This window comes from Arachis ipaensis, chromosome B9 (genome assembly GCF_059453495.1).
Source record: "Arachis ipaensis isolate K30076 ecotype BB chromosome B9, ASM5945349v1, whole genome shotgun sequence".
Taxonomy (NCBI): Eukaryota; Viridiplantae; Streptophyta; class Magnoliopsida; order Fabales; family Fabaceae; genus Arachis; species Arachis ipaensis.
The window spans coordinates 92,866,032-92,880,596 of NC_142444.1; positions in this window are offsets into that span (position 1 = coordinate 92,866,032).

Consider the following 14,565-nt stretch of genomic DNA (forward strand, 5'->3'; position numbering starts at 1 on the left):
GGCGTGTCAGCAGCTAGCAGATTGCTCAGAGGTTTAGCGATTTTTGAAAAATCCTTTATAAACCTCCTATAGAATCCTGCATATCCCAGAAAGCTTCTGATTGCCTTAACATTGGCAGGTGGTGGTAATTTTTCAATTACCTCTATTTTTGCTTGATCCACCTCTATTCCTTTGTTTGAAATTTTATGCCCAAGGACAATCCCTTTAGTCATCATAAAGTGATATTTTTCCCAGTTTAAAACCAGGTTGGTCTCTTGGCATCTTTTCAGAACTAGTTTCAGGTGATCAAGACAGGAGCTGAATGAGTCTCCATATATTCAGAAGTCATCCATGAAGACTTCCAGAAATTTTTCCACCATATCAGAGAAAATAGAGAGCATGCATCTCTAGAAGGTTGCAGGCGCATTACACAACCCAAATGGCATCCTTCTATAAGCAAACACTCCAGATGGACATGTGAATGCTATTTTCTCTTGATCCTGGGGATCTACTGCAATCTGGTTATAGCCTGAGTAGCCATTCAAAAAGGAGTAATAATCATGACCTGCCAATCTTTCTAGCATCTGGTCTATGAATGGTAAAGGAAAATGATCCTTTCTGGTGGCTGTATTGAGCTTTCTGTAGTCAATACACATGCGCCACCCTGTAACTGTTCTTGTAGGAACCAGTTCATTCTTTTCATTATGAACCACTGTCATTCCTCCCTTTTTGGGGACAACTTGAACAGGGCTCACCCAGGGGCTATCAAAAATAGGATAAATAATCCCAGCCTCCAGTAATTTAGTGACCTCTTTCTGCACCACTTCCTTCATGGCTGGATTTAGCCGCCTCTGTGGTTGAACCACTGGTTTAGCATTATCCTCCAATAAGATTTTGTGCATGCATCTAGCTGGACTTATGCCCTTAAGGTCACCTATGGACCACCCAAGAGCTGTCTTGTGTGTCCTTAGCACTTGAATAAGTGCTTCCTCTTCCTGTGGATTTAAAGCAGAGCTTATGATCACTGGAAAAGTGTCACCTTCTCCCAGAAATGCATATTTCAGGGATGGTGGTAATGGTTTGAGCTCGGGTTTAGGAGGTTTTTCCTCTTCCAGAGGAAATTTCAGAGGCTCTTTCATTTCCTCTGAATCCTCCAAATCAGGCTGAGTATCTTTAAAGATGTCTTCCAACTCTGATTCGAGACTCACAGCCATGTTGATCTCTTCTACCAAAGAGTCAATAAGATCAACTTTCATGTAGTCTTTTGATGTGTCTGGATGCTGCATGGCTTTGACAGCATTCAACTTAAACTCATCATCATTGACTCTCAGGGTTATTTCCCCCTGTTGGACATCAATGAGAGTTTGTCCAGTTGCTAGGAATGGCCTTCCTAGAATGAGAGTGGCACTCTTGTGCTCCTCCATTTCCAGCACCACAAAGTTAGTGGGAAAGGCGAATGGCCCAACTCTGACAATCATGTCTTCAATCACGCCTGATGGGTATTTAATGGAGCCATCAGCAAGTTGGAGACATACCCGGGTTGGTTTAACTTCTTCAATTAAACCAAGCTTTCTAATAGTGGATGCAGGTATTAGGTTGATGCTTGCCCCAAGATCACATAAAGCTGTCTTGGTGCAATTACCTTCTAATGTGCATGGTATCAGAAAACTCCCAGGGTCTTTAAGCTTTTCAGGAAAGCTTTTCAGAATAACTGCACTGCATTCTTCAGTGAGGAGAACTCTTTCAGTTTCTCTCCAATCCTTCTTATGACTCAAGATCTCCTTCATGAACTTGGCATAAGAAGGTATTTGCTCAAGTGCCTCTGCAAATGGAATCTTTATTTCAAGAGTCCTGAGATAATCTATAAAGCGAGCAAATTGCTTATCCTGCTCCTCTTGGCGGAGTTTTTGAGGATAAGGTATCTTGGCTTTATATTCCTCAACCTTAGTTGCTGTAAGTTTATTTCCTACAGAAGTGGTTGAAGAAGCCTTTTTAGATGGGTTGTCATCAGCACATGTGTGTGTATGATCCCTTACTGGCAATTGAGTGCCAGAGTTAGAAGCTGGAGTGACGTTAGACACCAGCTCCTCCTCTGTTCCTGGTGTTTGAACGCCAGAACTGTGCTTCTTTTGGGCGTTCAACGCCAGATTCTTGCTTGTTTCTGGCGTTAAACGCCAGTCTTGAGCATGGTCTGGGCGTTCAGCGCCAGCCTTCCACCCATCTTCTGGCGTTTTGATGCCAGAATTATTTTTCCCTGGGCTCCTACTGTCCTCAGATGGATTTTGGGTGGTTTGCTCATTTATTGGTTTCCTTCTGCCTTGAAGTAGGGTATTTAGTGCTTTCCCACTTCTTAATTGAACTGCTTGGCATTCCTCTGTTATTTGTTTTGACAGCTGCTGCTTTGTTTGCTTTAATTGTACTTCCATGTTTATATTAGCCATCCTTGTCTCTTGTAGTTTATCCTTGAATTCAGCTAACTGCTTTGTTAGAAAATCTAATTGTTGATTGAATTCAGCAGCTTGCTCTACAGGACTGAGTTCAGCAGTTACTGTTTTAGCCTCTTCTTTCATGGAAGAGTCACTGCTTAGGTACAGATGCTGATTTCTGGCAACTGTATCAATGAGCTCTTGAGCTTCTTCAATTGTCTTTCTTATGTGGATAGACCCACCAGCTGAGCAATCTAAAGAGATCTGAACTCTTTCTATAAGCTCATAATAGAAGATGTCTAACTGAACCCACTCTGAAAACATTTCAGAGGGGCATTTTTGTAGCATCTCTCTGTATCTCTCCCAGGCATCATAAAGAGATTCATTATCTCCTTGTTTAAAGCCATGGATGTCCAGCCTTAGCTGTGTCATCCGTTTTGGAGGAAAGTATTGATTCAGAAATTTTTCTGTCAGCTATTTCCATGTTCTTATGCTAGCTTTAGGTTCGTTATTTAACCACCTCTTGGCTTGGTCTTTTACAGCAAATGGAAACAGTAATAATCTGTAGACATCCTGATCTACTTCCTTATCATGTACTGTGTCAGCAATTTGTAAAAATTGTGCCAGAAACTCTGTAGGTTCTTCCTGTGGAAGACCGGAATACTGGCAGCTTTGCTGCACCATGATAATGAGCTGAGGATTCAACTCAAAGCTACTCTGACTCCAATGGAGGGTATGCAGATACTACTCCCATATGAAGCAGTAGAGGGGTTAGCATATGACCCCAGAGTCCTCCTGGACTGTTCATTTCCACTTAGATCCATGATGGAGAAAGGGAGATGATGTAAAATAAAAATTTTATTTTTATTTATTTATTTATTTATTTGATTATTTCGAAAATAAAATAAAATAAATAAAAAAAGGGTGAAGATTTTTGAAAAAAAAATGAGGAGAGAGAAAGTGGTTAGGAAGTTTTGAAAAATATATGATTTGGAAAAGATTTTGAATTTTGAAAAAAAAATCTGAATTTTTAAAAATAATTTTCGAAAATTTGTTTGAAAAATAGAGAGAAAAGATATTTTTGAATTTAGTGAGGAAAGAGAAAAACAATAAAATAGCATAAGATTTAAAATTTTTAGATCTAATGCTCCTTGTTTTCGAAAATTTTGGAGGGAAAACACCAAGGAACACCAAACTTAAAAATTTTAAGATCAAGACACAAGGAAAACTCAAGAACACTTTGAAGACTCACAAGAACACAAGAACATGAAGAAAGAACACCAAACTTAAATTTTTCGAAAAACAAAGAAAATTCAACAAGAAAACACCAAACTTAGAAGTTGGCACAAGATTTATTCAAAGAAAAATTAATTTTGAAAAAGATTTTAAAAATAAGATAGCCAATTACCAAGAACATAAGCACCACGCTCTAACTAATTGAGCTATAAAATTAAAGTGTTTTAACAATGTATAAATAATAAAAGACTCTAAACCAAAAAGAAAAATTTTTCCTAATCTAAGCAATAAAATAAACCGTCAGTTGTCCAAACTCAAACAATCCCCGGCAACGGCGCCAAAAACTTGGTGCATGAAAATTACTTCACACTATGTAATTCCGCACAACTAACCAGCAAGTGCACTGGGTCGTCCAAGTAATACCTTACGTGAGTAAGGGTCGATCCCACGGAGATTGTTGGCTTGAAGCAAGCTATGGTTATCTTGCAACTCTTAGTCAGGATATTAATTAGTGGTTATCAATTGACTTGCAAATGAACAAGAGAGCATGAATTAAGGGTTACTTGTTATGCAGTAAATGAGAATATGTTGGAGTTTTGGAGATGCTTTGCCTTTTGAATATCTGCTTTCTCTCTATCTTCTTCTTCACGCACGCACGTCCCTCCTATGGCAAGCTGTGTGTTGGAGGATCACCGTTGTCAATGGCTACCATCCTTCCTTTCAGTGAAAATGGTCCAGGTGCGCTGTCACCGCATGGCTAATCATCTGTAGGTTCTCGATCATACCAGAATAGGATTCGCTATCCTTTTCCGTCTGTCAATACGCCCAGCACTCGCGAGTTTGAAGCTCGTCACAGTCATCCAATCCCAGAATCCTACTAGGAATACCACAGACAAGGTTTAGACTTTCCGGATTCTCAAGGATGCTGCCAATGGATTCTAGCTTATACCACGGAGATTCCGATTAAAGAATCTAAGAGATACTCATTCAATCTAATGTAGAACGGAGGTGGTTGTCAGGCACACGTTCATAGGTTGAGAATGGTGATGAGTGTCACGGATCATCACATTCATCATAATAAGGCGCAAATGAACATCTTAGATATGAACAAACATGATTGAATAGAAAACAGAAATACTGGCATTAACTCATCGAGGCACAGCAGAGCTCCTCACCCCCAACAATGGAGTTTAGAGACTCATGCCGTCAAAAAGGTACAAAGTTTCGATCTGAAATGTCATGAGATCAAAAATAAATCTCTAAAAGTTGTTTAAATACTAAACTAGTAACCTTGGTTTACAGAAAATGAGTAAACTGTGATAGATGGTGCAGAAATCCACTTCTGGGGCCTACTTGGTGTGTGCTGGGGCTGAGACTAAAGCTTCTCACGTGCATAGGGCTGTTTTGGGCGTTCAACGCCAGCTTTGGATCCAATTCTGGCGTTGAACTCTAACTCCTAACTTGTTTCTGGCGCTGGACGCCAGACAGCAGCATGGAATTGGCGTTGAACGCCAGTTTACGTCGTCTATCCTTGAGCAAAATATGAACTATTATATATTTCTGGAAAGCCCTGGATGTCTACTTTCCAACGCAATTGGAAGCGTGCCATTTTAAGTTCTGTAGCTCCAGAAATTCTATTTTGAGTGCAGGGAGGTCAGAATCCAACAGCATCAGCAGTCCTTTTTCAGCCTGAATCAGATTTTTGCTCAGCTCCCTCAATTTCAGCCAGAAAATACCTGAAATTACAGAAAAACACACAAACTCATAGTAAAGTCCAGAAATATGAATTTTTCCTAGAAACTAATGAGAATAAACTAAAAACTAACTAAAATATATTAAAATCTATATGAAATTAACCCCAAAAAGCGTATAAAATATCCGCTCATCAGTGACGTTAGAATTTTTGCTAGTAAAGAATTTTATAAAAATAGTTGCGTTGTAGATATAGATTCTAAACCAACAAAAATCCCTTCGTGCAAACGTTTTGGTTGTCACAAGTAACAAACCCCTAAATTAATTGATAACAGAAGTATTCAAACCTCGGGTCGTCTTCTCAATGAACTGCAGGAAAGTGTGTTCTTATTATTGGTTATGGAGATTGTAAATTAGGGTTTTGAGAATGAGGAGCGAATAGTCTAATTAGCAAATAAAGTAAATGAAGAACAACCAATTTAAATGGCAAATAAAATAAATAGATGACTGTAAATAAACTTTTGGCAAGGTATGAGAAATTAGAGGTCCTATCCTAGCTATCCTTATCAATGATGATGAAAATTGAATCTTAATTCCACTTTGTTAACCTTTACTAAGGCAAAGGAAGGTCAAGGGATTAATTTGTTTGATCTTCGGATCCTATTTATTTCCTAAGAAAAGATTGGGATTATTAAAGTTCAATTTATTTAATAAAGATAACAATTATCAATCATGTTTGAGTTTGATAACTCCTGAGTTATTGATTTCTTAACCAAGACCAAAAGGAGAAAAGTAAATCTACTGGAATAAAAATGTCTTCAGATGGGAATAACAATAATGTAAATAAAAGAAAGCAATAATAAACTGAAATACCTCAAATAACATTAATACAAAGAGTAATCTGTAACATAGAAGAATTCATAAATAAAATTGCAAAAGTAAATAGAAGGGAATATTGAACCTGCTAAAGAGATAATCCTAAAAGCGAATAAAATCCTAATTCTAAATCCTAATCCTAAAGAGAGAGGAGAAATCTCCCTCTCAAAACTAAATCTAAATCATGGAAAACTAACTAATTGGCGACTCTCTTTGAATGGATGCATTCCCCCACTTCATAACCTCTGGTCTATGCCTTCTGGACTTGGATTTGGGCCAAAAAGGGCTTCAGAATTCGCTATGAGCGTTTTCTGCAATTTCTGGTGTGTGGCCTCTGTCACGCGGTCGCATCATTCAGAGTTTTCCTTGTCACGCGGTCACGTCAGTCATGCGACCGCGTCATATGTGTTCTGCTTAAGGCGCGCGGTCGCGTCATTCATGCGGCCGCGTCAATGCCTTTTCGCGCTGGCATGCGGCCGCGTCGCCCATGCGATCGTGTGGCTGCCAATTTCTTCAAAAACTCTGTTTTGTGCTTTCCTTCCATTTTTGTATGTTTCCTTTCCATCCTTTAAGTCATTCCTGCCTTAGAAGATCTGAAACTACTCAACACACTAATCACGGCATCGAATGGAAATAAAGGTAATTAAAATAATTAATTTTAAAGCATAGGAAACATGTTTTTTCACATACATCACATAATAAGGAAGGGAAAGTAAAACCATGCAATTAATATGAATAAGTGGGTGAAGGATTGAATAAATCACTCAGATTAAGCACAAAATATATCATAAAATATGGGTTTATCAACCTCCCCACACTTAAACAATAGCATGTCCTCATGCTAAGTCCAAGGGTAATGTTAGGTTAAAGTGGTAGAATGCCATGCAATGCAATCTAATCTAAATGCAACTACCTAGATGCATCATGTAATTCTAATTTTTGTGCACTTGTATATAAAGCTTGCATGTAGTTGAATTAATTCACGTTCTCAAGGAGTCATATATATATATATATGTATATATATATATATATAGCCAAACCTTAGATAGTTGATAAATTTCCTTTACAATTGAAATGGGAGAGAAAAACATTTTATAAACTTGCAAGACAATTAATAATTTCAGCAGAGATATATGTTAATGAGCTATTGAACCCTCACTGAATTTTGTGTTTACTCTCTAGTCACTCAGTGTTTATTGGGTTAATCACTCTATTCTTCTTTTTATTCTTACTTTCTATAACTTTATTCTTCATCTAACCAATCAACAATTATAGAATATAGACATACCAAAAATCATGAGGTCTTTAATTAAGGTTGTAATGCGGCCAAGGTAAAGGTAAGGGTATATGTATAAGGCTAAGTGAGCTAATAAGTGAATCCTTAATTAGTCTAAGATCTCACCTAACATACATACTTTGTAAAGCAAAGCTTCTTTACCTATTTTCTGATATTTTCCCACTTTTGATGTTACATGCTCATGTTTCAATGTTTATTATTTTTTATCCCATGTGCATTGCTTTATTTCACATTTGGGGAATTCTTTTGTGTCCCCTTTATTCAACCACTGAAAAATAACACTTTTTTTTTAATGCACATGGTAATTCAATTATTTTGATTTCACATGAGCATGCTTCCCAAAACTTTTGTTTTGAATTATTTTATTCTTTTCAACTTTTCTACCTTTTGTTTTTATCATCCATGTTCCCAATAGGTTTTCCACACTTAAACAATTATACACTTTCTATCTTAAGCTAACCAAGGATCCAACTTGGGATTTTTATTTTATTTTTCTGCTTAAGGCTAGTATTGTGGCTTATAGAATAAGAGGGGATTTAAAGGCTCAAGGGGGCTAACAAGGGTGATGTAAAGGGTAGGCTAATTTGGAATAAGTGAGCTAAAATTAAACAATGGCCTCAATCACTCTCTTAGTATGTATTTCTATTCTATAATCGAACATATAGATTAAAACAAAGTAAAGAACATCAGAAAAAAAAGGGCGGAACACACAGGAATAAAAGTTATGGATTGAATGTAACCATACAATTAAGCTCAAAACTCACAGGCTGTGTGTTCTCTAGCTCAAAAATCATTTATCAGTTATGTATGTCACGCAAGTAAAATCAAAAGTTCCCATTATTCTCAATGTAAAACTTAAGGTGGCTTTAAAGTTCTAGTGTTTCTCCTTGATGAAATGTTGTTAACTAACTAACATTTAATGCTATATATACAAGTCGTGTGGATTCTTTCTTATTGTGTTCAAGTTCCTAGTTTACTCCCTTTTTATATTTTTCAATTTAAACTAAGCTATCTTATGCTAAAAAGGGTAAACTATACTAATTAATCCACAATTTCTATAACTAATAAGTTAGAATTGCTACTAAACTAAATGACTAAAATATGAACTGATGTGCAAAATGCAGAAATAGAGTAAAAATACATAAAAATAACAATATATAAGTACTGAGAAAAGAAAAATAAAAAGAAAAAGAAAAATACAAAAAAGTAGCAAAATAAAATAAAAAGAGTCTGTAATGGTTCACCAAAAAAATGTACGCCAGAGATGACGACCTCCTCACACTTAAAATGAAGCATCGTCCCTAATGCTCACTCAAGCAGGGTGTGAAGGGGTGTTATCACTGGAAGGACGGGTAGCTGGAGTCTCTGTGGTGGTGGTCTGAGGATTTACCTGCTACAGAGGAGGTGCTGACTGGATAGGGATCTCGGGGTCTACACCCTGAATCTGAGGTGGAGCCTCCTGATGTGATATGGCCTGCTCTGTGCCTGCCTACACAGCCTCGCTTTGTGGATGGGTTTCTGCCTCGTGATCATCTGCCTCCTTCTCAGATGCCTTGGATGGTGTGTCAGGCTCGGAGGGGATGTCGCCAGATCGTATCATCAGCTTCAGGTGCTCATAGCGTCGCTTGTTGCGACGCTCCATCTGGTGAAGTCGTCGAAACAGGCGGTTTACTAGATGATAGACGGGCTATGGGGCAGGTGGAGGTGCAGTGGTGGTGGCAGGGGTAGTTGTAGAGGAAGAGGGGCCTGCAGATGGTGTGGCAGTCTCAGCAGTAGCAGTGAGGAAAAGAGGTCTGCAGCCCAAAGCCAGAAATTTCCTACTGTGAGGGATAATCTTCTTGCATTCTGCAGCAGGTGGCTTTTCATCAGCATCCTCCCAAGGCATGTCAGCTCGACGGCCTAGCTGTGTAATCAGATAAGGAAAGGGAAGAGTGCCTCGGACGTGGACCCTGGCCATATAGTACCAGATAAAGCGTGGCAAGTACAGGTCCTTACCCTCCATCACACACCATAGGAGGGTGATCATAGTGGCTGGTATCTCAGTCTCGTGAGTACTCGGCATAATGAAGTTGCTAAGTATCTGATGCCATAGCCGAGCCTCATCATTTAAGTAAATCCGCTTGATTCCCTTTGGCATGGTAGTGTTCTAACCCATAATCCAAGGAACAGTCGGGTCAAAGGCTATCCTGGCCTTGACTGCATCCCAATCAAACTTCATAAAGCGCATGTCCTCCTTAGCTTTTTGATAACCATCCAGCTGATTAGATTTAAGCAGAAGTTTCAGAACATCCTCTATGGCCTCTTCATTGACCAGAATCTGCTTCCCTCTTAGGTTCACTGCATCTAAGGAAGTCTTGAAGTAATTGCAGTAGAATTCCCTTACCCAAGATGCATTGACCTCAGTCAGGTTTCTTTCCAGGAAGAACCAGGCTCTTTGTTTGATTTGATCAGAGGTGTATTGCTGGAGTTCTTCTGGGATCTTCAAAGTCCTCTCTAGGTATAGGTTCCTGGAGGTTGCAAACACCGGATACTTCAGTTCACAGTATCGGTTTGCAAACTTTACTGGATCAGTAGCAGGGAGTAGCTGGTCGGCCTTCTCCTGCAGGGTAAAGTTTTTCTCCCGCCAGGAGTCATCGTGCATGATATCCATGATGGACATAGCGGATTCTCCTCTTTTACGTTTGCCATTAGTTGCCTTTGCTTTTCCCTTTCTCTGGGTGGCAGACATCCTGAAAAACAGGAAACCAGGATATAATAAAAACAGGAAAACAAATAGGCAAATAGTCAAAAGAAACACAAAGTGGCAAAGGAGCAATAGGATAAGGAAAATGAGTTAAGTAAATGTGCATTAAGGATTGTATAGGAGTTGAAAGTCTGAAAAGAAGAATTCACAATCCAAAATATAATAGAAGGCATGTTAATTAGGAAAAATTATCAGTATGCCATGGTTAGAAGGTTAAAGAGAAAGTGAAAAACCAAGAAGAGAGAGTATGAAAGGTTAGGTTGGTTAGAATTGAAAAAGATTTTAAGAAGTTAAAATTAGTGAGTTAGTAAAAAGTGGGTTAATGTAAGTGGTATAATGATAAGTTTCTAAGTAACAAGCATTCACAATTAAAGGCTACAGGTAACTCATAACCAAACAAGGAAATTAGGTTGATGATGATTCAGATAGATATAGAAATAGCAAAAAATTGGAATTTAATCATCAAAAATGCAGATTATGAACCAGGAAATCAAAGAGAATGAGAAAGCTTGCCCTAGCATTCATGAATTTGTTTGGTAAAAACGGAGTAAAGCAGAGTTTAAATAGCCAATACCAAAACATGAATGAATGTCAAAAACAGTTTATAAAAATTTGGGCAGCATTCCGGCTGATATTGGATTGTCCCAGAAAATAAACAGCAACAGAATAGTTCATATGAATCAAAAGTAAAGTTGTAATTAAATTGTATGAATAAGAAAGAGCATAGCAGCAAGAACTTGAAGAGCAGCATATGAACATTACTAAACTTCACAGCAACAGCAGAATTGCAAATTGATAATACAAGAAACACGAACAGTGCAATTAAACAGGCCTAAATCCACTAACCACATCCTAGGCTACCTAACAACCTAGAATCCACTACAACATGCATATCTAACTAGCCTAAATATGAACATAAACAGAAAAATATGAATTAACTACGAATGGAGAGAAGGGTGGCGTTTGTCGGAACCTTGTAGGCGAATTAAGGAGAGTGGGGCAGAGAGATGGCTGGGGATGGTGTCGGTGGTGTCTGGCGCGGCGGAGGAGGGTGGCGCAGTTGTTCGGTGATGGTGGCTGGGTGGTGGTGGTGTAATCGGAGAAGAAGAGAGGGAGGAGAGCGGTTTGGGGGGGGGGGGGGGGGGGGCGGGGGGACGCGAATGGTAGGGTTCGCGTGACTGGGGGGTTATAAATTTGAATCCACGCGATCGCGTGGGGCACGCGGTTCAACGCGATTGCGTGGGTGGCGCGAAATGGGGTTCGACGCGATTGCGTGAGTGGCGCGATCGCATGGAATAGCTAAAGAGGGAATGACGCGATCGCCTGGGGCATGCGATCGCGTCGCTGGAAATTGTGCTAAACGCACGAATCCAGCGTCGTTTCAGTGCAACTCTCTGTCTCCTTTTGGGATGTTGTGTAATCCATGCAACGCAATCGCGTCGCTCATGCTGTCGCGTGGGATTGATGTTGTGCAAGTGACGCGATCGCGTCAGGGACGCGATCGCGTGGGCCGTTTGTGCGAAACGCACAATGGCCGCACGATTCCAGCCTAACTTTCTGGACGTTGGATCTTTATGCCGATCTCCAGATCACGCGGCCGTGTGAATGACGTGGTCGCGTGGGAAGTGTTTTTCGGAACTTGACGTGATCGCATGAATGATGCGGTCGCGTCGCACACCCTCTTTTTTTTTGTGCAAAATGCAGAATGCAATGCTAAAATGAATGTTATGCATGATTCCAGGTTCAATGAAGTAAAATAAAATAAAATTCAAAAATAAACAAAACGGAATAAAATTAAAATTGAAAAAAAAGAACGATCATACCATGGTGGGTTGTCTCCCACCGAGTACTTTTAGTTAAAGTCCTTAAGTTGGACATTGGATGAGCTTCCTGTTATGGTGGCTTGTGCTTAAATTCATCCAGAAATCTCCACCAACGCTTGGAATGCCAATAGCCTCCGGGGTCCCAAACTAGGCATGTAAAGCTTCTGAGCAGCTTCAAATAGATTCTCAGGCTCCCTGGGTGACAAGTGTCAGAATAGATTCTAGGATCCCAAACTTGGCTTTTAAATCCGCCTTCGTCTTGATCTATATTTTTCCATCCAGGCGGTTTAGAAATTAGATTCTCAGCAGAATAACCAATCGTTTTCCGAGATCCATCCGATTGATCATGATGCCAATCTGTGCACTTCGAGTTGAAGCGTGGAACCTTATTAAACCTTGTGCACCAGCTCTGAGTACGAGCCATTTCCCGCTTACTCTTATAGCCACAGAGAGCTCTAAGCTGGCCATCTGTTTCAAGCAAACCATATTCAAGTGGAAAAATATAGTTAAAGGTTAAAAATTGTACCCACTTGAAACTTGTATTGGGTGGTAATGGCCTTGGGATAGGTGGTTCCAGTGGTTCTGTGAGTTCTACTCCCTTGTGCTCTTCTGTGAATTTCTCCACTTCTTTGCAAGATTCTTCAAATGTATCCATGTCCTGATCAAAGCCATCTATGTCTTCCTCATCACTTAAGTCATAGACTGGAGGTTGAGAGAAATCTACCTCCTTATCACCTTCGTATTCACTTGGGGAAGATTCTTCGATCTCAAAGAATTCACTCGCGGATGCAAGTTCATTACGTAGGGGTTGGGCACTGTCCTCCTTAGCATCAATTGTAACGTCCTTGACAGAATTTTCCACAACTCTGGATTCCCATGGAAGTTCAGCGTCTCCTAAGTCTTTAACCAACTCTTCTTCTTAAATAATGACAGCTTCCTCTACTTATTCCAAGACGAAGCTATGCTCTGTCTTGTCCACTGGAGTTTCTAGTATCTCCTTCATGCTACGCTCTTCGTTAGATTGTCCACATGGGGCTGTGGGAGGTCCTTGAATGTTCGAACGTCTAGAAGATAATAGACTTACTGCTTGCTCCAGTTGATGAAGGGTTGTTTGAAGTTGATCTACTGTTTCCTTGAGGCAAACCTTTGATTCTCGGGGTGATAGATTTGGATATGGTACATGAGGAAGTGGTGATGTTTGGGAGTAATTGGACTGGAATCGGGGTAGATGAGGATCATACGGTGGTGAATGGTGAAAAGGATCTTGTGAGTGTAGTGGTTCGAAGTTATGTTGAGAGGATGGTCGATAAGCACATGGTGGGGCTTGTGGGTAATTACAAGGTTGTCCACCATGTCTATTGGCTTGGTATGCATTGTAGAATGGTCTTTGTCCATGATATCTTGGAGGGTGTTGTTGCCTAAAGGGTTGATCAGATCCTCTTGGCTCCATCAATCTTTGATTGTTCTGACCTTGATGCATGTTCCTGTTATAACTTCCATTCCTTTCAATAACATTAGAACCAAACTCAAAGCGAAAGGGGTGAGAATTTCATAGTAGCTAATAGAAATAAAAAGGGGAAGATAAAGACAAATAAACAAGTAAAAGAAAAATATTTACAATAACCAATAATAAGGCACACGATTGCATTTCCCCGGCAACGGCACCATTTTTTTGACGTTGGGATTTTTGCTAGTAAAGAATTTTATAAAAATAGTCGCGTTTTAGATATAGATTCTAAACCAACAAAAATCCCTTCGTGCAAACGTTTTGGTTGTCACAAGTAACAAACCCCTAAATAAATTGATAACCGAAGTATTCAAACCTCGGGTCGTCTTCTCAAGGAACTGCAGGGAAGTATATTCTTATTATTAGTTATGGAGATTGTAAATTGGGGTTTTGAGAATGAGGAGCGAATAGTCTAATTAGCAAATAAAGTAAATGAAGTACAAGCAATTTAAATGGCAAGTAAAATAAATAGATGACTGTAAATAAACTTTTGGCAAGGTATGAGAAATTAGAGGTCCTATCCTAGCTATCCTTATCAATGATGATGAAAATTGAATCTTAACTCCACTTTGTTAACCTTTACTAAGGCAAAGGAAGGTAAAGGGATTAATTGGTTTGATCTTCGGATCCTATTTATTTCCTAAGAAAAGATTGGGATTATTGAAGTTCAATTTAATTAACAAAGATAACAATTATCAATCATGTTTGAGTTTGATAACTCCTGAGTTACTGATTTCTTAACCAAGACCAAAAGGAGAAAAGTAAATCTACTGGAATAAAAATGTCTTCAGATGGGAATAACAATAATGTAAATAAAAGAAAGCAATAATAAACTGAAATACCTCAAATAAAATTAATTCAAAGAGTAATCTGTAACATAGAAGAATTCATAAATAAAATTGCAAAAGTAAATAGAAGGGAATATTGAACCTGCTAAAGAGATAATCCTGAAAGCGAATAAAATCATAATTCTAAATCCTAATCCT